The sequence below is a fragment of the Musa acuminata genome, chromosome BXJ1-9 (assembly GCF_036884655.1).
Source record: "Musa acuminata AAA Group cultivar baxijiao chromosome BXJ1-9, Cavendish_Baxijiao_AAA, whole genome shotgun sequence".
In the NCBI taxonomy this organism is placed as follows: Eukaryota; Viridiplantae; Streptophyta; class Magnoliopsida; order Zingiberales; family Musaceae; genus Musa; species Musa acuminata.
The window spans coordinates 12,535,160-12,555,877 of NC_088335.1; the positions used below are offsets into that span (position 1 = coordinate 12,535,160).

The 20,718-nt window shown below is 43.8% G+C and overlaps 1 pseudogene across 1 annotated transcript in view; it reads right to left on the reverse strand.

The window, feature by feature from the left end:
• The window catches only part of LOC135583973 (uncharacterized), a 58,641-nt pseudogene that overhangs the window by 33,124 nt on the left and 4,799 nt on the right, over positions 1-20,718 (reverse strand). The window contains exons 5-9 of the transcript XR_010479493.1: positions 19,474-19,539; positions 12,997-13,126; positions 12,786-12,895; positions 12,565-12,660; positions 11,827-11,950 (exon numbers count right to left, since the gene is read on the reverse strand). The product of XR_010479493.1 is annotated as an uncharacterized LOC135583973 (transcript). The remainder of the gene's footprint in view (positions 1-11,826; positions 11,951-12,564; positions 12,661-12,785; positions 12,896-12,996; positions 13,127-19,473; positions 19,540-20,718) is intronic.

The following is a 20,718-nucleotide window of genomic DNA, read 5'->3' on the forward strand; positions in this document are numbered from 1 at the left end:
GACACGCAATGGTGCCGCACAACTTAGGCAAAACCAGCTAAGTCCGTGACAGATGATATCAGAGCGGGACAAGCACTCATAGAAACACTTAGCATGCAAACGTGGGGGACCTGGCGGGGCTGCGTTGAGGGCAGTCAGCACACGCGCGACCGTTTGGGGGAAAACGGGCATGGAGATGTAGGGAAAAGGAGTCGCTCGGAGGAGCGGGCATCTGAGATTGGCATTCAGAGGAATGGCCAACCCTTCGCGCAAAAGGCACCATGAGAACAGACAAGCTTGGAAGAATGTGAAGCGCACAAAGGTTGGGATGGCTGAGTTTGAGCTACGGCTCAACGTTGACAACTATACTTGATGGTGCTCAAGGCAAGCGAGGCGCTTGGTAAAGGATGAGACCATGCAAGGTGGAATGAGTTGCTCAACGACCAAAAGAGTTATGCAAAGCTCATAGAGGTGAGGGGAATTGCTAGCTCGAAGAATTTGATACTCATACATGGGCTTATATGCGGACGACGGAATGTTCGTGGCCATCCCAAGGCGACCGAAACTCGGCGCCATGGAGCATTGAAACTTTCTCTTCGGCATGTGAAGGATACGTCCGTAGGAGGTTGAAGGGTGCAACTAGTTCAGCATGTTGCTAGGCCTTGAGGGGTGCAGCGGGGGCTGTATTGACGTGGAGTCGTAATCTAGCAAGTGTGTTTGCAGGAGGCAGAACAATGCACAGTTTATTCAGCAGATCGGAGTAGTCCAAGGGGATGGTGGTCTCCGAAACGAAGAGAGATGTTGCTCCAATGGGACAGTTATCCAGGAGGGATAAGTCCCGGCTCTCTAGAGGGAGAATCATGTGGGACGGACCTCACAAGTTGAGGAGGAGTACCTCAACAAACAACAACTCCACGAAGCTCAATGGACTGAGCAAGCGGCGAGGAGTCGTCGCATGATCTCGCTTGAGAGAATGCATTGGTGGATGCATTGCGAGATCAAGTGGGGGAGTGACCCAAGGCAACACAAATAAAGGCACACTTGGAGTCGATACGGAGATCGGACTCAAGGGAGGGCTGACCCGTGGAATGGTGGGCGAGAGGGCCACCATCAACTCAATGCAAAACGAGGAGCGGAGCAACTTGGGGGTAACTTGGCGAAGTACTCAAGCCGCTTGAAGGGCGCCAGCATAGAAGTTGGAACATGGAGCAGAGGCACAGTGCTTTCCTTAGACAGAGGTCAAGGACATGAACTCTTGCAGAGGCAAGAGTAAGATCATGTTGTTCCATGGGTCCTTCATTCTGACGGAGCGGACTCATCTTGCATGGTGCCAAAGACGTAGGGAGCTTCGGGGCACATGCACCTTATCTCGGAGGAGCATTTGATGGAGGAACTAAGGCGACTCAATTTGCGGAGGCGAAGTTGAGTTCAGAAGGCCTTAGCACGGGGCAAGAGGACGCAGAGGCGGGTACTCTTGAAAAATATGCCACAGCGTTGTCATTCAAGTTGCCATGAAGGAAGCAGTGCGCAACGAAAATTGTGCTGGTAGGGGCAGAGGCCCAGGATCTAGACAATGGTGCACAAATTACAGTGAAGTCGGTGGACTTCGGGAGCTACTAGGCGACGGACTGTCCTAGAGCGGTACTTCATCTAGGTGTGACCCAAGAGTGGGTGGATGAAGGTCGATTGCCAAGGGAGCGAACAAAATCGAAGGTAGAGGAGACCCTGCGATGTATTGGCAGAGGCCACACATGGAGGGTTCACAATTCGAGTTTTTCCCCAAGGATCAGAATGCAATGGAGAAGTCACCAGGAGGCGACATGGTGCAGAGGATCATGGTGGAACAGTTCGTGGTAATGCGATACACATGACTTAGCCCCGTGAGGGACTAGATCATACGGAGGTATGATCGGGAGCTACTGGAAACTCCACTTCGGTGAACAACACGACGGCAAGAAGGGCTATGGATTCAAGGAGTGAAGGCCATGGTACCGCAGAGGCGGGTCTTCCGTGCGTGCATCGAATTTTGCATCGGATGAAAGCCTTGGTCATCAGCATATGGGGGCTGTGTTCCACCAAGGGAAAAGTTCGAATGCAAGTACCAGTGAGTCCCATGGGAGGGACTTGATCATACAGCGGTATGATCGAAGCAGCTGGAGAGTTGGACTGCTCCAGAGCTCATATTCGCTTAAGGGAGCCCGACAAGTCAGAGGACAAGGTCGAGTAAGCGAACGTTGCTACCAAGAAAGCTAAGGAGAATAGAATCGGTGCAAACTCTACAACGTGATGGCAGAGGCCATGCATGGGAGTTGCAGTCTGTCTCTCCATCGACCAGACGGACTGCTTGGAGAACACAGAGGTGTTGAAGCAGGGGGTCGAAAGGGGCGAGGAAGCGACGACGAGTCCAGAGGGACTTAGCTACCCAAAATCAAGCATCAGTTAGAATGGAGGTGGACTCAGAGAAGTGCCACGGAGACATTTCTACTGATCGTGAAGAAAAGGGATGTAGATGCGAGGCGACGGATAGTAGGGCCATGGGCATGGCAGCGCCATGGTACCGCAGAGGCGGGACTTCCGTGAAAGTCATTGATCCCTTGCTCTCATGGAGGGAGAGCGCTTGGTCGTGAAAGGGGCCGAGGAGGTGGAGAACGCAGAGGCAATCTCTAAGTACCGAGACAAGGCTGAAGGCCAGAGGCCGAAGAACTTCGTAAGACCAGTGTCAATGTGCTTCTCATCAAGATAGCCGAAAGTGAAGGACTTCGGGTCATGCAAGAATGCATAACCAAGGAACGAAGCAGGCAGTACGCAGTGTTGTACCTTCGCTACTCAGGGGAGTAGGCGGCAGGGTTGATGGAGAAGACGGTACAATCCCAGAAGCGACCAAACCTATGAGAGAACTACTCCAAGTTGGGGTGAAAACTTCCTGCATTCCAGAAGTTCAATGGCATTGAGAAGGTGAATCACAGTAGCTAACTCAACGCAAGGAGTGCAAACACTTCAAGTGCTTCAGAAGTGTGAGCAAAGAGCAGGCGAAGGCCAGTAACCAGCTCGATGCATGGAGTACAACCTCAAGGAGGCGGGCGAAGTCAAGTAACCTTTGCCTTCTCAACTCTTAAGAGAATGGGCGAAACCGAGTACCCTAATTCTCTTATCTATCCAGCAGAGGAGCTCTGCATATGTTCAAAGACCCTTCGAAGATAATGGAAGACAATAGTTGTCAAATCCTCACCAACGGTGATCAGTGTTACTGAGAGTAGATTGTCCGCTTCATTTCCCAACGAAATGCCAATCGAAAGCGGAAGTGATGCGAACCTACTTGGATGTGACAACTAAGTGAAAGAAGAGTCAATGAGCAAATTTCGTGGAGGAAGGACCCAAAACTTCAGAAGTTTGCGAGATGATGCTCGTTAAAGCTCCAACAAGCATCCACCCAGTTCAAGCAGCATGAGAAATTTGAGAGACTGGCACAGTAAGGATGGTCTTTTCCTTCATTTGGGATATCCGCAGGAATCAACAAGGATCAATACAACTCAGCCAACCCCACACCAGAGTCAGAGTCATTGGTGAGTTGAAGCAGCATGGCGGATCAAAGGTTCGACTACTCAAAAAACCAACAGCGGAGAGCAGCAAGGGGCCAAGAGGCGCATTGTAGCTAGAGCAGAAGATTGAAGACTCAGCAAAGGCGAGGAGTTGCAGTGTTGGCAAAGGCTTCAACGAGGACGTCGAAGGAATAAGTGGGGGAGAATGTCACGGACAAACTTTTAAACAAGATGTTTGATGTAATGCTCATGTATGTCCGTGTCTTTTGGCATGTTCATGTCTTGTACAACATGTAGAGGGGCGACCGAAAGCTTAATAGTCCCATTTTAGTTGGGTTGGTGGCCTTTTTAGGCTTGTAAATAAAGGTTGTGTCATGTGGACACGTGCGAGAGATTCTCGGTCTGTAATGGACCATTTTACCCTTTGTTGTGCAACTGTTCAGAGCTTGTAAAGTCTGTTTGTAATTTGCATTGTCTATAAAGTGTTTTTCGGAGATGTTTGCTTGTGGATCCCGAGTGAGGCCTTTTCTCTGTCCTGTTCTCTCTTTTGTGGGACCTAAGGGACCATGGGAGGCTTCGGGGAGGTTGACCTTTGCGGACGGACACGCAAGGGTGCCGTATGACTTAGGCAAAACCAGCTAAGTCCGTGACACCATGGTGCCACCCGGGTGGTTCCAGGGTGCTGAGATGACTAACATTTCGCGTGCGACAGCGGGCTGCAAAAAATAGTCCGTGGCACGTGAAAACGGAGCTGTTTTGAGTTGTTTTGCTCAGTTCGGTGAGCGATCGCACTATAGCGCTGCAACTTGTTCAAGCTTACATTTTTACAAACAAAAGGGCATAAAACCAAGCCAAAACATGTTGTCAAGCAGCTGTACATGGAAACACAAACGACGAATGGTTCGTTGAACATAGTTGTTGCGGGCGCACGACGACCGTTCGTGACATTCTCCCCCACTGAAACTGTCGACGCCCTCGTCGACGCTTGTTGGTAGTTGTTGATGATTGCTTCTTCATGTCGTAGGGCGTCTTCGGGCTCCCAACTGGCTTTAGTTCGGGGAAGCTTTTGCCACTTCACCAAGTACTCAGTCTGCTCAGCTCCAGTGGGTAGCTTTACCTTGCGGTCCGCTAAAATGGTTTCAACTCGCTTCTCGTAGGAGGCTCTGGTGGGGGGTAGTCGAGTTGGAACACTTCGGAAAGCATCTTGTGGATCCGAGCGGTAGGCTTTCAAGTTGATGGCGTGAAGAACATTGTGAATTTTGAACCACGCCGGCAGCTGCAACTTATAGGTGACGTTGCCCACCCTACTGATAATTGGGAAGGGCCCTTCATACTTGCGCACCAATCCTTTATGTACTTTGTTCCTAAAGAATTGGAGTGATGCTGGTTGGAGCTTGACCAACATCAAATCGCCGATCTTGAACTCTTGCGGTCGTCTTCCCAAGTTTGCCCACTTCTTCATTCTTTTTGCCGCCGTCTCCAAGTAAACCCGCACAATATCTGCATTTCGGTGCCACTTCTTTACAAAGTAGTAGGCTGACGAACTACTCCCAGTATACCCGATTACCATGGTGTGAGGAGTTGATGGTTGTTGCCCTGTAATGATCTCGAAGGGACTCTTGTTGGACGCAGAGCTCCGCTACAAATTGTAGAAGAATTGGGCAATGTCCAACAACTTCACCTAATCTCGTTGGTTGGCACTCACGTAGTGCCGAAGATATTGCTCTAGGAGTAAGTTTATCCTTTCGATCTGGCAATCCGTCTGGGGGTGGAGGCTTATGGAGAAGTATAACTTCGACCCCAACAATTTAAATCGCTCGGTCCAGAATCGTCCCAGAAATCGAGCGTCTCAATCACTGATGATATTGTGTGGGACTCGCCAATACTTCACCACATCCTTCATCATCAGCTTAGCCGCCTCCTCTACTGAATAGTGTAGGGGAGCAGCAATAAAAGTTGCATACTTAGAAAATCGATCGACCACCACGAATATCGATCCGAGTCTCCCTACTGCTGGCAAGCTTGATATGAAGTCCAAGGAAATGATCTCCCACGGCCTTTCTGGTACGGGCAACGGCTCCAAAAGTCCCACTGACTTCCGCTGCTCCACCTTGTCTTGTTGGCAAGTGAGGCACGTTCGAACATATTCCTCCACATCAATCCCCATCTTCGGCCAGCAACGTTCTGTGAATGCCTGGGTGTCCCGCCCAAAGGGAATCGTGACACTCTCTTAAGAGTTCACGCCTCATATTGTCCACTCGAGGAACATAAACCCTATTCCCTTTGGTGTAAACGAGTCCTTCCTGGACCCAAAACCGTCCTGTCTTACCTTCTTTAATGAGCTGCATCAGGGTTACTGCCTGGGGATCATTGTACAAACCATCCTCGATCCTGAAAAGGAAGTTGGAGTGCAACTAACTTGCTTGACCTCTACCCTCCAATTGTACGGCATTCACATGCTCCACTTTCTAACTCAATGCATCGGCCACGACATTTGCCTTTCCGAGCTTGTACTCCATTGCCATATCAAACTCAGCCAGGAAGTCCTGCCATCGTGCTTGCTTTGGGGAGAGTTTCTTCTTAGTTTGGAAATAGCTCAAAGCGATGTTGTCTATCCTTAGCATAAATCGCGATCCAAGAAGGTAGTGTCGCCAAACTCGTAGACAGTGGATCACCACCGTCATCTCCTTCTCGTGCACCGGATATCGCCGCTCGGTCTCGATGAGTTTGCGACTCTCATAGGCCACCGGATGACCCTCCTGCATAAGTTCTCCCCCAATAGCGAAGTTTGAAGCATCTGTATGGACTTCGAAGGGCTCCCCATAGTCCGACAATTTGAGCACTGGTTCTTCCAACACAACAACCTTCAGATCTTGGAATGCAATTTCACATTTATCAGACCACCTCCAAGGCTGCTCGTTCAGCAACTCCGTCAGTGGAGTTGCACGCTTCGAATACCCCGCTATGAAGCATCGATAGTAGTTGACGAAACCAAAGAAGGATCTCAACTCTGGCACCTTCTTTGGGGTTCGCCATTCCGCAACCACTTGCACCTTCGATTTGTCCATCCGAATGGAGCCATCACCGATTCGATGCCCTAAGAATAAGATCATCGTTTGAACAAAGTAGCATTTCTCCATTTTCACGAACAAAGTGTTCTCCCTGAGAACCTTGAAAATTGTCCGAATGTGCTTGACATGCTCCTCAAGCGTTTGACTGTAGACGACGATATCATCCAAGTAGACGACCACGAACTTATCCAAATACTCTTTGAATAGCTGGTTCATAAGAGTGTAGAACATAGCCGGAGCGTTGGTTAAGCCGAAAGGCATCACCAAGAACTCAAACGCTCCATACTTGGTCACACAAGTAGTCTTCGCTTCGTCGCCTTCAGCAATGCGCACCTGCCAATACCCCGACCGAAGGTCGAGTTTTGATAAATACTTGGCCTTGCCCAATTGGTCAAACAAGTCCGCGATGAGCGGGATAGGATACTTGTTCTTCACCGTCACTTTGTTGAGGGCTCGGTAATCGACACATAGTCGGAGGCTCCCATCTTGTTTCTTCTGGAAGAGCACTGGAGCTCCGAATGGTGCTCTAGAACTGCGGATGAGACCACCGCTTAGCAGTTCACCTAACTGCTTTCTGAGTTCTGCCAACTCTAGAGGGGGCATGCGGTAGGGTGGTCTCGCTGGAGGCTTCACTCCTGGCTCTAGCTCGATGTGGTGATCCACGCCTCTGCGTGGCGACAGAGTCTTCGGCAACTCGGGTGGCATAACATCCGTGAAGTCCTTCAGGACGTTCGCCACCACAGCAGGTTCATGAATGGCCTTCTCGTCGAGTGGCTCTAGCTTCATAACAGCAACGAATGTTAGTTCGCCTTTTCGTACCCCTTTCTTCAATTGTAATGCCGATATATGTTGGAGTTCCCTGGTTCCTCTCCGAGGGACGGGAACCACACAGGGGTCGTCACCTCCCATCATACATAGGGAGTTTAGGAACGGCATTGGCACCAACTTCGCCACGTGCATGAATTTCATTCCAAGAATCACTTGGAAGTCATCCAGTGGCACCGCCATCATGTTTGCGCTCCTGCTCCATGTTCCGATCTTGATGGGAACTCCCTTTGCCAACCCGGAGATTCGCTTGGCCTCCGAGTTCACCGCCTTCATTCGACTTGGGCTCTTCTCCAAGATCAGCCCAAGTCGCTTTGCTTCTCGATCAGCAATAAAGTTGTGGGTAGCGCCCGTGTCCACCATTGCACGGGTCGTTTGGCCATTGAGCTTTATGTCTACGTACATCAGCTCGCCACTTCCTGCTTTTTGTAGCCTTGTCTTCGTGTTCTCCCTCACTTGACCCCATATGGCGTTCAACAAATGCATTGCTCCCATCTGGGGTCCTTGCGACTCCTCACTGTCGTTGCTGAATTCAGAACTACTCGAACTAAGAGCGACAACCTTGCCCTTGTCCGATCCGGGAGGGGTGGATGGAAGCTGTTAAAGCATTGAGTGCCTGTTTTTGTGGGCACTCTCTCACCATGTGCGGCCCTCCGCACAAGAAGCATCCGCCAGGTTTCGGGGCCTTGCCTTTCGGGCTTGGCCCTTTATGGGAACTCTTCTTCCTTTGTTCGCCCCTGAGCTCCTTCCATCGAGAATATTTTGGAGGGCGATTGCCTGAAGATTGTTTCCTTTTTCCCGGGTCTTCAGAGGAAACGAAGTCGGTGAGCCTTTCTGCAGTAGCAATTGCCCCGATCACATCGGCGACATTCCTTCAATGTAGTTCTTGTTGAGCCCATAGCTTCAAACCATCGAGTAAGCTGAACAGCTTATCCTTCTCGGACATGTCCTGTATGTCCAGCATTAGCGCAAAAAATTACTTCACGTACTCTCGAATGGAAGTATTTTGGCGGAGTTGTCTCAACTTCCTTCTTGCGACGAACTCTGTGTTCGCCGATAGGAACTAAGTTCTCAACTCCCGCTTCAAGTCCTCCCATGTGTCAACTCGACACCGACCTTATTGGATCTCCTCCCAACGGGTTCGCCACCAAAGTTTTGCATCTCCGTTCAGATACATGGTCGCTATAGAAATTTAGTTTCTTCATAATCAGGCCTCGTAGTTTGAAAGTATTGTTCCATGTCGAACAGGAAATTCTCGAGCTCTTTGGCATCTCGGGTACCTCCATAACAATGCGGCTCGGGTGCTCTCAAGTTTTGTGCCGATGCAACGCAGGTGTTGCTTCCTCACGCATTCAATGCCCTCGTGAGCATAGTCACCCTGGAAGTGAGTTCTGCCACGACATCCTGCAGGTGTTGCACAGAGTCTTTGGTGTCATCTGACAATCGGTCGACTAGGGCCTCAACCTTGTCGATTTGGGACTAAGCTTCTTCTTGCGAGCTCTCTACCCCAACAAGCCTTCGTTAGCCATGGTAGAGTTCCTCCAAGCTCGCTTCAAGAACATCCAAGCGGGTTTTCGCCGCTGTGAGTCTCTCCTTATGGCTCTTCTTCCCAGTTGGCGCTCTCGATAATGCCTCCTCCACTCACAGAGAGTAGCCAACTTCTTGCTCGTCATGTTCGTTGTCGTGCTCCACTTGAGTGGCTCCAATGACATAAGAGCGAGTATGCACTTGCAGCCCACCTGCGGCTGCTTAAGGCAAGGGTCCGGCTTGCCCCATCTTGCTTGATTCGCCACGATGCTTTGCCATAGCGAAAATGCGAAGTTCCTTCGCTGCTTGCTCGAATTGCTTGCCCGCTCTGATACCACAATGTCATGGACTTCGCACCCTTGCGGCAAAGACGCGAACTTAGCTTGCGTTGCCTAAGTCGCGCCTCGCCCTTGCGATATGCGTCCGCAAAGATCAGCCCACTTGCAACCTCTCGCAGGTCCCGAAGGACCTGTAAAAGAGAAAGTTGATTAGTTCGAAGAACGAGCGACAGACAAGTCCTGACGTCACGCAAAAAGGGGAAGCTTTACAAGCAATTCAGCGAGCACCTTATGCGCACAAGAGAAAAGAGGGAGAAGAGGAAAACAAGGACTTTAGAAGGTTGAACGGACAGCTGCAAATCCACAAGCAGCTGCTCACCGGGTGCCGGGCACGACAATAAGTTCCCGTCAAGGTAACGTGTGAAGGAAAGATTATTCAACACCCGACACTATACCGAAGCCTCATCCCCCATGGTGTCACCTGGGTGGTTCCAGGGTGCTGAGATGGCTGACGTTTCGCGTGCTGCAGCGGGCTACAGAAAACAACCCGTGGCATGCGAAAACGGAGTTATTTTGGGCTGTTTTGCTCGGTTCGGTGAGCGATCGCACTGTAGCGCTGCAACTTGTTCGAACTTACATTTTTACAAGCAAAAGGGCATAAAACCAAGCCAAAACATGCTGCCAAGCAGCTGTACATGTAAACACAAACGACGAACGGTTCGTTGAACAGAGTTGTTGCGGGCACGCGACGACCATTCGTCATAGCATGGACTAGCATGTATCACCCAGTATATACTGGTTCCCCATGGATTAGAACATGGACTGTCTAATTTCTAGCGGTCTACACATTGTGTATGGCTTACCTCCTAATAAACTTAGTTTGCCGCCTGATTCAGGCCTATCATCGGGCTTGTACCGAGCAATATGCCAACCCTGAAGGACTTCAGTCAAGACCAATTGGGACCTCGACTTCATAAAGAGGGTTGTTCAACCTCTTTCCCTTCTTTCCTTCTCACTCATTCCTTCTCGCCACCCAAGTCCCACCTGATTCAGGCGACCACTGTTAATCCATATGAGGACATGAGACAACCAACACGATACAGAGCCAGATAGTAGTTTCTTGCATTCTTAACCTTCTTACTACCCTGGATTTTATGACCAATAGATACAAGGTAGTTGGTCTTTTTTTTAAACTCAGATACCGCTTGTAGCATACAACCATGGTATATTGACAAGAGCCACAGCTTTAGTAAACTACATACTTGGTCATAGTTGTCATGGTCCTTCTTGACCTAGGTACCTCCTATCACACAGGTGATTCATTACAATGAGTCAACAACTGGTATCATATTATTGCATTAGTGGCACACTGTTTATCAGTATAAGATGCTTTAAGTTCATAGGTCCTGCAGACATACTGTATCGATCTACAATGGAGTCACATCGAGGATCCCGATTTAATCTCACGGAATCATGACGATTATTTTGACGATAGGAGCATGTATAGGACTTTATTATCCTTCAAATTTGTTATGCTTAATTGCTTACAAGATATAACTTGTTTGTGCATACAATGTATTCTTCAGAAACAACCTGTGATGCCCAACCCAATCCCATGAAACCATGAGGATTGTTTTAACAATAAAAAAAGAAGCATGTATACAATCTTATTATGCTTAATTGCTTAGAAGACATAACTTGTTTGTATATACAATGTATTCTTTGAAAATAACCTGTGATCCTTTTATTAAATATGTCTTATACAATACTTGTTGTTTTCTAGACTGAAATTACTTCAACTTTATGGATCTTGATTGTATTTATCAACAAAAGGTGGGGGAAAAAACCTTAATCAAGGATCTTTAGAGTTGTGGTCAATCAAAACCAGTAAAAACCTGTGTCACAATGTGTGCTGGTGTACCATGTCTCAATACTCCTGCACGTACTGGACCAATCAGGCCATGGGCTCGATATCCGAAATGTAGAACCCTACTACCAGGACTTCAAAAGCTAGGCACGTCTATGCGTAGAGGGAGGGTGAGAGAGGTGCATACAGGAGAACATTACCTGTATATTTACCAGGGGTATTGGTATATTTGCCTAGCTAGACACCCAATATGGTAAGCACTTGATAGAATCAGACCAAGCAAAATTGCATGCTTCACATACTGATTGGCCATCAAACTGGTAAATATAGATCCATGCCAACTAATCCAGTCAAAGTTAAAATCCTTAACAATAAATAGTCATGTTTGACCAAATTTCTATATATACTGTGCAGTTTTCACCTATTAACTCCTATAATTAAAACTATTAGAACTATCATAATCCTTTACAGCACACATGCTTTTCAATATATCCAAAATGCAATCCTCCGTCAAGATGCATAACTGACACTAGGATTCGTGTGGATGTCATAATCTTTTGGACTTCCGCAAGTCAATGATTTATTCCACAAGTCAATGATTTAAGTCTAGTGTGCAACTAAACAACTTGGTTAGGATTTTAAAACATAGCCAAGGAAAACTACAATTTGCATAACATCTTGAAAGGATAAAACAAAATAATCTGTATACTGCACTTTCAATAAACAAAATGATAGTGAACCTTCGCCGGTCTGTATAATCTCTTTTGTCTCGTTCATTAAATGACCAAGAAACTGGAACCGGGCAGGATCATCCGTGAACAAGGACCGCCTTACAGATGCAAGTCTAACTAAACACTCCAAAGCCTGGAAAGGATAGATACCAAATTAGATCAAGTTTTAAAAAACAAATTTTCAAGCAAAAATAAATGAAAACAAGAGATAATACAGAAGTTTTGGAAGGAAAAGTGAAGCCTAGTGCACAAGGTTCCTGACATAGTAGATGTGGAAGGCTCCATCCTCATAGAAACATAGGAATGGTGCAATATAATAAAAGATAAACAAACACAACATCATTATTAAACGGTAGACATCCCTCGAACTAACAGGAACATCAGGGAAGGGAAGAAATTTTGAACATTGACTGAAACATTATTGGATTTCGAGCAAAACTGAAGGGAATAAAAAGCAAAAGAAAACCATTAAGAACTTGTTGAAGGAAACAATGAAATTGCCAATTGCAAATGTTTGATTTGTACCACACCACAAATGAACAATTATGTCCAAGAATTCAAGGCATGGTTAGCATTGATAAAATTTAAAGAAAATTAAGAAAAACAAAGATATATAGCAGGGTATGATATAGATGAATGTCAAATAAAAGTTGCCTGGCCATATAGGTTATAGTTGAATAAAGCATGGTTACCTGCAAACCAAATTAAAAGATTTCATGTAGTTTGGATGGGAACTGTTAGCAATACCTCTTTCGAGAGAGGAGGCCCCATGATTCTGTAGTAATCAAAGAAAACCTGAAGGGTAGAAGGATCTTGCACTACTGGTTTCCAGGAAGATGGAATCTGCAGCAATAGAAGAATATTAATGACTACTTGCCAGGTATCAAAGGCATCAGCTGCCAGTTGCGATAGAATCTCACAAGAAGATAAAACATATATGTGTGTGTTCTCATGATGTAAGATATTACCTGCAAAGTACCAAACTCTTCAGAGCTTTCATCAACCGAAGTACCAATAAAGTCAAAAGATAAGCACTTTAGTGCAAGTGAAAGAGTAAGTTCCTTCAGCACACCAGAGACTGTATGATGATGAAGCATACAATTAAGAAACATACCATTAAATTATATCAAGCAAAAAAGTTAAACAGGGCATGACAATGACAAAAAAGAAAGAAAAAACCTTGGAAATTTCCATCACTTTTTAGTTGATGCAATGAAGTTATAGATACTTGGAATATCTGGAAAAGTGATTGATCTCTGAAAGAGCAGGCAACCTTGCGTTGTTGTATTAGAGGCAATCCAACATTGGGCTGGACAGGGTGAAGAATAACAGTGAAAATGTAAGTGGAGTCGCAGAATCAACAGTCTCTTCAGAACACAATAGCTAAGCTTAACATCTCAAATATGTTCAATCAAATAGTTTATTAGAATGGTTCCTAATGGAAACATTTACAATCATAATGTATATAACTATAGAAGATCCAATAAAGATAATGCACCTAGACATACTCTCATGAAAGCATAGCAATAAAAGACAATGATTTAAGATCCATCTATGTATAAAACATGGCAGCAAGAACTAGATATCATGAACATGTTAGGAGCATGACTAGGTATGTTGATGTAAATGTCTTTGATGATAAAAAAGATATTTGATAGAACAAATAGATCTAAGAATCCTAGTCAAATTCATCGAAGAACCAATCATATTCAAGATGAAGATGAGTCTACAAATGGCTCCATGGGATCACAGGGCATGAATTTGAACCCTATAAGTGAATAGATTCAACCTCAATGTTAAACTAGGCTTCACTTATTGATTTGGTTATTTTAACAGTATCTTTAGAAAATCCTCTTCTATTTTAAGTTTACATTTGTCTATAATATTATTTTAGATAAAGATTGAATTGGAAAAGTCAGTGTGTCGTTAGAAATTGAATTTTGATAGATACTAATGTACTTTTGTTTGGGATTTTATGGGATTACAAGATTTCCTATAAACGAAGCCTTGTACCCCAGATGCTGCTTATTTATAGTCCTAGTTTAGCTAGGATTAGGGTTCTAATGATGATTATCAACAAGGTCCGCAATTTCGTGTAAGGGTACTGTACCAATCAAAGTTCAGACCACGGTAGCATATACCAAGCATTGGTATGTACAAAAAAATCCTAAAAAACTTAAAAAAAACCTTTCTTGATATGTACCAACTATCAGTAAGACTGGTAAACGTCTGGTACCAAGCTTCCATCCTAGTTACCCTGGTTTATTTGAACCACTGGTAACCTGCCTGACTGGTAAATACTGCATGTATCATATCATACTGAAACAGACGGTTTTGCAAATCTTGATTATAAATGAAGAGAACAGTGATTTTTTCTTCTTTTGTAAAAAGATAACAAGATTTTCTTGGTCGTTTCTTTTTCCAACTGCCTCTAGTGATTCAATAAGTAGCTGCCTGTAATTTTACACTATATTAATTTGTGGTGTTCTAGATCAAGAAACAACGTATGTCTTTCTAGGTCCACTCAATAAAATCTTCTTCCTTGACCATCAAAAGAAATAACAATTGTGAAATTTTATTTCAAAAATCAATCTGTTTTGTGAAGAAAGACTTTGATTTTTTTTTCTTTTGCATAAAGATAACAAGATTTTCTTGGTCAGCTAGCCTCACATCCTTCGATTTCTTTTTCCAGCGGCCTCTAGTGATACATTAGCAGGTGTAATTATACACTTTACTAATTTATTGTATTCTACATTAAGAAACAATGTATGTCTTTCTAGGAACACTTAATAAAATTTTCTTCCTTGATTATCCAAAGAAATAACAACAGTGAAAATTTATTTCAAAAATCAATCTGATTACATGCGTATGGGACATAAAGAAACTTGGTATGTTTGCATAATGGCTTAACATGCCTTTTGTCACATCAAAGAAAACAAACAAAAAAGAAAAAGCTCGGCCTTTATAAGACTCCCAACAAAATCAAATAGTCAATAAAATCACAAAAGAAATATATTGAAATTGTTGTAAATTTGAACAAGCAGAAACTGGGCCTAGTTCTATTACAAGTAAGACCTGACAATTAAGATCATCTGTCGTTAATTCCAAAGACTGTCATTTCATAACGACTACCGTATCAGTCCCTAGCTGGACTGACAATATTGGCATATGGTATACGTGTGTAACGAAGACTCGAAGAGGAAGAAAGAAGGATAAGAGAAAGGAACAGATGATAGTGAGGAGAAAGGAAGAAGAGGCAGCAATGGACGAAGAGAAAGGAAGAGGAAAGAAGAAGCAGAGGTGGTGAAGGAAAAGGAGGGAGGAGGAAGAAGGAAGGCCACTACGATTGAATCAAACAAGAGTCCTTCACGGTCACAACCTTCTTACCAATATGGATCTTGTTGTTGAATCTCGGATTTTGATGTATATATATATATATATATATGTATGTATATATATGTATGTATATATATGTATATATATACATACATATATACACATATATATATATGTATATATGTATATATGTATATATATATATAATAGGTGAGATTTAAAAGACTGAAATTAGCATGATTAGTTGAATCAACATAATTTAACAACATAATATCTGGGCTAATCACTTCTAACCATAATCTGTTGAATCTCGGATTTTGATGATGAAACTAATTGATTGTGTTTAGATGTTTAACTGCATTTTGAGTAATGCAGGTCTACTCGATCAGGATTAGACAGTTGACGCAGGAGGAATTGACGTTGCGCCGGAGGAGATCACGTCAGGATATTGGACGGCAGAAGGTTTCGGACGTCGGGCATCGGGCCAAGGAGAGCGGAATTGCGCCAAGGATATCGGGGTTGCGGAGGTCAACCGCCGATTGGGCAACAAGCCGCAAGAGAAGACGATGCGCTGAAGAATCGGACGAAGCGCCAACCAATGACGTACCGGGCAACAGAATGTCAATTCGCGTTGTAATAACTGTCTAGATCGGAGTAGAGTTTTGGCTTGCATGTGCAGGATTAACTACGATAACGATGAAGACATAAAGCGAAACAAAGTGCGGAGTCAAGCACGAAGGATTCGTTGGGAGTTCAAGAGTTTGACGGAAGTCCGAAGGTTCGTCGGGAACGCTGTCGAAACTAGCCGAGAATGAGTAGGGAGCTTGCCGAAGGGTTTTTCGGAAGCTCGTCGGAAGGTTTGTGGGAAGTTCGCGGAGCTCGCCGAGAAAGATCGGAGCTTACCGAAGAAGCTCGTTGGAACTCACCAAGATCAAATCGTGAAGTCTAGGAGCTTGCCGGGAGTCCGCAGAATGGTTTCCGATAGTTTATCGGAAGACCGCTGGAAGTTCGCCGGAAGAAGTCTTGACTTACGGACTTTGTAATAGCTTAGGAAATGTCTTTAAATTCATAGTTAGCATGTTAATTAGGGTTAGGATTAGGTGTTAATCCTATAACCCAAGTAGGGGCCAATTGGGCCCGAGTTCGGACTGGTTTGGGCCAAGTTTGGAGCCCAACCAGTGGGCTGAAATAGTGCAGGCGGTGGCACCGCCAGATTAGGCGGTGGCATCGCCCAAAACCCGAGATCTGAGCGATGGTACCGCCCAGCACCCGAGAGGTCCGGTGGTGGCACCGCCACCGACAAGCGGTGACACCGCCAGCCTCGGAAACCCAAGAGAATTCAAATTTTTGGAGCCCAAATTTGAATCCTCTTGGGGCCTATAAATACCCCTCAATTCTCAACTAAGATCACAACCTTTGAAAAGCAAAGTCTTAACAAGTCTAGTTTTCAAATTGCTTGAGTGTTCACCTCCCTTCTTCTTGTTTAAAAGAATTGTAAGAGTGTGAACCACTTGTAAAGGTTGTAAGAGGGGTATTAGTCCTTCCCCTACAAAGAGATTTACTAGTGAAAGTTGGGAGCCTCTTCGAAGAAGGCTTTGCAAGTGGATATAGGTCATTTTGACCGAACCACTTTAAAACTACCTGTGTTCTCTGGTTTGCATCCTAATCTTGCCATTTACATACTGCAAACTTCTTTACTTAGTCACTACGCTTCCATACGCTTCTAAGTTATCAAGCTTCCATATCGGTTTTCATCAATATTGGTTTTTTATCGTACGGAAGTTTTTAAACCAACGTCATTTTACCACTGCACTAATTCACCCCCCCCCCCTCTTAGTGCCGCTCCGATCCTAACACTTGTAGGCCACTACAATGTCAATACTTGATTCCAAATTGCCAATATGAGGTTTCATATGGCTCACAACACCACTATTGTGATGGCAATTCTACTCTCGAATCTCAATCGCCATCATTGCATGACTCTGTACTATTCATGAATAGTCGTTAGCAATCATACTCATCCAACTATACCAACACAACAGCTACTACCCAAGTTAGATTTAATGAACAAGATGCCAAGACTTTCTAGTTTGATTCAACAATGATTCTAGTTTGATACATCGGTATCAAATTTCATGGAAGTAGTATCATTCACGGGTTCTTCAAAATTCTAGTATTGATCTCCAACTACCTCCAGCAACAACATAGTGATCCTTTCGATAGTAGTAGACACTAATAATAAATTCACATATTTACAAGTTTTTCAATTGTAATATACGTACCATGTATTTACTTGATACATTTTTAGAAGTTCTTAAAATGTATTCTTTGCATATGGTTTACAATGGTTCATAAAAACATTTCAATTCATTTTTGACATAAAAAATATTATAAACTAAGTTTAGCAAGACAATTAGCAAATAATATTGGTATAGAGCAGTAATTTAAAAAGTGTTAGGCACCAAAAGCCGCCAAAGTCCCACAACTCCCGAGGCACTAGATGCCCGCCCGAGCGAAACGAGGCACTCCTGAATATTATAATTAAAATAATATACAACTAAATAGAAATATGCTAAACATGTTTATGAAGACCTGTATTAGAATTAAACTGCTTTGTACACTTGTCATTAGTTCTAAAAATCTACTGTTAACAATATATTACTTATTGTTAACAGTAGTTAGAGGGGAAAAAAAAACCGTTAACACTAGTAGAGGGGGAGAAAAAAACAAGCTAGAGAAAAGTGTCACCGATGGTTGACAATGAGGAAGGAGAAGGCAACAATGACGGAGGAAGTTGTAGACGATAGCAACAGCGGCGGAGGAAGCTGCGGATGACAGTCGCGGTACCGGAGGAAGTTGCGGATGACAACTGTGACAGTGGCTGAAGCTGTGGACAGTGATAGCGACAGCAACGGAAGCTCCGGATGACGACATCATGAACAGAGGAAGCTTCTAAAGTGTACGTCAGTCGTGGAGGAAGCTGCGGTCCTCTCGCTCAATGGTAAAAGGAACTGCTAGCAACGACGGAAGAAAGCTACGAACAAAGGCTAAGTCGTCGAACCCGTCCATCAACAACAAAGGATGCCTCGGTCCACTGCGTCTGGGGTAGAGGTAGCGGCAGAAAACATCAACGGCAGAGGCAGGAGCGCTAGCTAGGGTTGATCGCTCAGGGTCGTGCGGGAGTGGCTTTTGCAGGTAAGAAGTGGTTAGTTGGTTTAATCAAACAAACTAGCAATTGTTGAATCAAACCAAATTTAAAAGTCTAGTTCGGTTCAACTGTTTGAACCGGGCGCTCACCTAAGGCACCTGATGCCTGAGTTTGAGTGAGCGCCTAGGCGACGCCTCATTGAAGCGCGCCACCTGGTTCACTGTTGGGACCCTCGAACCTCGCCTCACCTTGCCTCGCCTTGCCCGAACGCTTAGGCGAACACCCGAGATCCCGAGCGCCCATTTAAATCACTGGTACAGAGTGAGATTTAGTGTTTTGATTGAGTGAACCTCAAGATCCCGAGTGCCCATTTAAATCACTAGTACAGAGTGAGATTTAGTGTTTTGATTGAGTGAACCTCAAGATCATTTGGACTACAACTATTTTAATCTAGTTCATTAATGTTTGAGCTAGATCAAAAGGCAAATGTTCATGAGAACATTTCTTTGAGGTTTTATCTTCTAATTTTCTATTTGACAAATCTAAAGTAGTCAACATAATTTGTGCTCATTATAACATGGGCAAATGAAGACAATTTTCTAGTTGCCATAACCAATGCAAATGTCTACTATATAGCAAACATGCATTTACATTTTTCATTATTCACACATTTTAAACTTATCATGAGCTAAAGCGTTCTCTAGCACACCCAGTTTTAAACATTGCTTCTGTACTATATTTTATAGTTTGATCACCATGAAAAGTGAGGTAAATGAGCAGTATAAAAGATGTGTGCACTAAAAGGTATCATGGCTTGAAGCTATGACAGAAAGAATAGTAAAGCAAAAACAAACAGAAAGAAAGAAATTTAATATAACGTGATCTAGGAAGGTCATTGCCTGATTAGCAACCCTAACCACTGAAGTAGTCAAAAAATTCAGGCATGATCATAAAAGGAACCTTTCTGATTTATCAGGCCATACAATTTCCACTAAAAAATATAAGATAACAGAATTTGCAGGATAGAAATTACATACAATAAGGATTAAATGGTAAGACTTCTGAACATCTAGTAGTATGATTAACACATTTCACTTTCTAATGTTAATTAATATTGCTTTACTTGCAGAAAGATATAAATAAAGATTTTAAATTGCAAAGGTAAGACTAACCTGGTTCATCTCAGATACAAGCTGATTGAGCATCTTCAAGCCTATAGAATAATGACCTGATGATGCCTGAAACACAGAAATCAAGGATCTTACAATAAGCAATAAATGAAACCTTCAAAACTAGTGTACAAACTCCACGTGGATCAGATGATAAATTTAGCAAACAAATGATGCCTGAAAGAAGATGTATTTGGATGTCTTCTATGAAATTTCATCATTGCAACTTTGCATACAGAAAGTAGCAACATAATTTGAACCATGGTTTGACATTTTGGTTACCAACTCCATTATAGTCCATGGCCAAACCAGCACAGATCCAGTCCATGCTGTGCCAGCAAAACCAACACATGAATGGGAGAGGAGAAGGAGAAGAAGAAGATGAAGAGGAGGAGCAGGAAAAGGAGGAGTACTAGACAGTAAGCCCTGTACTGCAATTGGACTGTCTAAAAATGAGCAGTCAGTGTCCTGGTTCACCAATAAATTTCGCCTGGTACATTGGATAAAATAGTGTTCCCTGATCCAAACATCTTGCATACGAAATTTCAGATTCTAACAATCTAGTCCTTCATATGGCAACAAACCACGTAATTTTGTGATAATGAGGACAATAAACAGAAAGCACCATCATTGTCACAAACCCATCTTGATGGACTGATCTCTTATTCACATTATTTCACAATTTTAGCATCCATTGTTCATTCTAGATAGTAATTATGTGATTCCTTAGATTGGCAGAAATCATTTGAGACAAGGAATCTGAAAATTTTACTACATATGTATTATTTATTGATCTTTTCTTCTTATAGGGTGTTTTTTGAACAACTGGCTGACAATTAAAACAAAAATTCAATGAACCAGATGCATCCACAACAGAAAATGTATGCTCAAACATGAGCAAACAACAAATTTAATTATATCAAATATGGCTCAGTAATTGGCTGAACATAGCATTTCAAGTATTTCCATCATCTACAGTGAAATTTAAACCCATTCAGGTTACTGTAAAATTTCCCCATCATTTCCTAGCCATTTATAACTAATTCAGGTGCCCCACAATCAGGAACCTTGATCTCAACAACAAAATCTGACAAATATAACAGATTTCAATGTCTAAACCATAGAGTGAACAAAAACAGCTAGCTTAAACAAAATAGAGAATGAAAATATGTCAATGATTAGGGCTTCGCTAAAAACTCAAGTATTTGATACAGTGCAGCCAAACTGCATAGACATGCCATTGAAATA